The sequence below is a fragment of the Equus przewalskii genome, unplaced genomic scaffold (genome assembly GCF_037783145.1).
Source record: "Equus przewalskii isolate Varuska unplaced genomic scaffold, EquPr2 contig_452, whole genome shotgun sequence".
Taxonomy (NCBI): domain Eukaryota; kingdom Metazoa; phylum Chordata; class Mammalia; order Perissodactyla; family Equidae; genus Equus; species Equus przewalskii.
Genome location: NW_027227607.1, coordinates 423373 through 426541, shown reverse-complemented (window position 1 = coordinate 426541; position 3169 = coordinate 423373). Strand labels below are relative to the sequence as shown.

Sequence of the window (3169 nt, the reverse complement as noted above, 5' to 3'; positions counted from 1 at the left end):
CAAGTTGCATGATTTTGTCTTTTTTATGGAAGATTTGTACTCCACTGTGTGTAGTGTCTATCTCTCTCTCTATATATATATATACCACATCTTCTTTATCCATTCATCCACTGATGGGCTCTTGGGTCACTTCCAAGTCTTGGTTTTTGTAAATAATGCTGCAATAAACCTCGGGGTACATACATCTTTTTGCATTAGTGTTCTCGTATTCTTTGGATAAATGCCAAGAAGTGGAATAGTTGGGTCATATGGTATTTCTATTTTTACATTTTTGAGAATAAAATAATTAGGAATAAATTTAACCAAGGAGGTGAAAAACCTATATACTGAAAAGTAGAAGACATCATTGAAACAATTTGAAGAAATCATAAAGTAGTGCAGTTGACTTTTCAAATGCCCCTAAGTCACTGAAGGGGTAAGGAGCTAGTTACCAGGGGAACAGATCCCGTGATTTCAAGCTTAGTACTTTCAGTCCAACCCTTCAAACCCACTTGAGGGAAAGGGGTTGGAGCTTGCATCAGTGGTCAACAGCCATGATTTAATCAATATGTCTATGTAATGAAGCCTCCACAAAAACCCAAAAGGATGGTATTCAAACAGCATCTGGGTTGGTGAACTGGTGAAGATTTCGGGAAAGAGATGCACTCAGAGAGCATGGAAGCTGTGTGCCTTTACCACATACCTTGCCCTATGCATCTCTTCCATCTGGCTGTTCTTGAGTTATATCCTTTTTTAATAAACTAGAATCTAGTAAGTAAAATCTTTATCTGAGTTCTGGGAATTGTTCTAGAAAATCAATGAACCCAAGGAGGGAGTTGTTGGAACCTCCAAACATTAGCCATTAGGTCAGAAGCACAGCTGATAAAACCTGGGCTTGCAACTGATGTGAGAAGTGGGAATGCAATCTTGCAGGACTGAACACTTAACCTGTGGTATCTGATGCTATCTCCACGTAGACAGCATGAACCATATGAAATTCAACTTGTTTCTGAGAATTGCTTATAGATGTTGGGAACCTCTCTCCCCCAATTAAAACTGAGTATTAGAATCATTACTAGACCTGAATAGAGTTTTCTGACTCCCTAGTTTTGGGAAACTTTCTTATATCATGCGATTTGTGTCTTTGTAGAATTAACATCTTTGTTGGTGCTTGGGGCAGAGAATCCATGGACACCAAAAACAACGTGACTGATTTTGTGTTATTCGGCCTTTTTCAGAGCGGGGAGATGCAGCATGTGTGCTTTGTGGTCTTCTCCCTATTCCACGTCCTCACTGTCCTGGGGAACCTTCTGGTCATCATCACCATCAACGCTAGTAAGACACTGAAAGCTCCTATGTATTTCTTCCTCAGTCACCTGTCTTTTGTTGATTTGTGCTATCCTTCCACTACCACACCCAAGATGATTGCTGACACTTTCGTGGAGCACCAGACAATCTCCTTCAATGGCTACATGACCCAGCTATTTTCTGCCCACTTCTTCAGTTGCACTGAAATTTTCCTCCTCACAGCCATGGCCTATAACCAGTACGTGGCCATCTGTAGTACCCTGCACTACACAACCATAGTGAATCAGCAGAAGCGTGGCCTGCTGGTGGGGGCCTCCTGGGTGGCTGGCTTTCTGCATTCCATCCTGCAGATTCTCCTTACAGTCCAGCTGCCCTTTTGTGGGCCCAATGAGATTGACAACTTCTTCTGCGATGTTCATCCCCTTCTGAAGCTGGCCTGTGCTGACACTTCTGTGGTGGGGCTCATTGTGGTGGCCAACAGTGGCATGATCTTTAGTGTCCTTCATCATCCTTGTCATCTCCTACATGATCATCTTACTGAAGCTGAGAAGCCAGTCATCTGAGGGTTGGTGCAAGGCTCTGTCCACATGCTGCTCACACATTGTCTCTGTCCTATTGGTCCTTGTGCCCCTCATGTTCATGTACTTTCGTCCCTCTACCACCCTGTTGCTGACAAACTTGTCATCCTCTTTAACATTGTCATGCCACCTTTGCTGAACCCTCTGATCTACACTCTGAGGAATAGTGAGGTGAAAAATGCCATGAGGATACTGTTGGGGTCAATGGGGCCTTGGGGAAGAAGTGACACTATAGGGAACAGCATCTATCCTGGAACTTGGGAGACTCTCATAACATCTAACATAGTCTTTGGAGCTCCAGTTTGAAGCTTGTAATGACAACTGTCCTCATAGCTATTTTCATAATAATAATCCCACACGTTCCTTTAATGCTTCATTCATTGAATACTTATTGATTGTCTGCAAAGTGTGAGGCATTGGGAATACAAACAAAAGTAAGATGTAATCTCTACCCTCAAGGTGGTCACAGTCCAGGAGGCTCTTACTGTGATATTTAAGAGCTCATTCAGGAAACCCGTGAGAGCCTGTGAATGCGGGAGCCTCTTGGAAGTTCAGGTATGTCATCAATACCATGGAGAATATCACTGGATAATTCCTTTATGGTGGCATACACTGTGCTTGGTGAAATTCATTCTCTTCTCTGTTATGATATTCAAGTCATTTTACTTATCTTGCTTCATTTCATGCTCTCAGCAGACAGATGAATGAATAAATATGGGGAGGTTAAAGGATTTACTCAAAGTTACACAATAAGTTCAGATCATGGTGAGAGCTAGAATCCAGGTTCCCTAAGTCTGCTTTCAGGGCTATTCCCATCTCAAGATTCCTTGATTAAGTTTGAGTGAATAGATCAAGCAGTACAGATGAGGAGATTTTGAAGGACGGAGGATTGATGGTGTCCTAGGATGATGGGGAGCAAAGCCAGAGAGAACAATTTCTCAGTTTTTGTCCAGCAGTGATGATTCCTTTCCAACTAAGCAGGGACTTCTGCCCCCATTAAACCCCTTTTCTTTGCTCTATTTTGCTGCTAAAGGGAGACACTTTGTGCAAGATGAAGTTAGAAGAGCCAGATTTGTCATCCTGCTTAATTAACCATTTATTGGTCATTTAATCTATTTGGGTCTCAGTTTTCCACATTTACAAATAGAGATAGTAACAATACCAGCTTCAGCAGGTTGTTAGAGGACAGAAGGGACTTTGGAAAGTCCTGCATCAAAGTCTGTTGTGCAGTGGTTGCTTCTGCCTCTGTTTCTTTATAAAGTCTTCTGTTCCCTTTTCTCATCTTGTTTCCTACTTTGTCCCTG

At 42.3% G+C, this 3169-nt stretch overlaps 1 pseudogene; it reads left to right on the top strand.

Annotated features, from left to right (window-relative positions):
- The first annotated feature begins 1166 nt into the window (after positions 1-1166).
- LOC103565639 (olfactory receptor 4S1-like) lies at positions 1167-2171 on the top strand (annotated as a pseudogene).
- Positions 2172-3169: the final 998 nt, after the last annotated feature.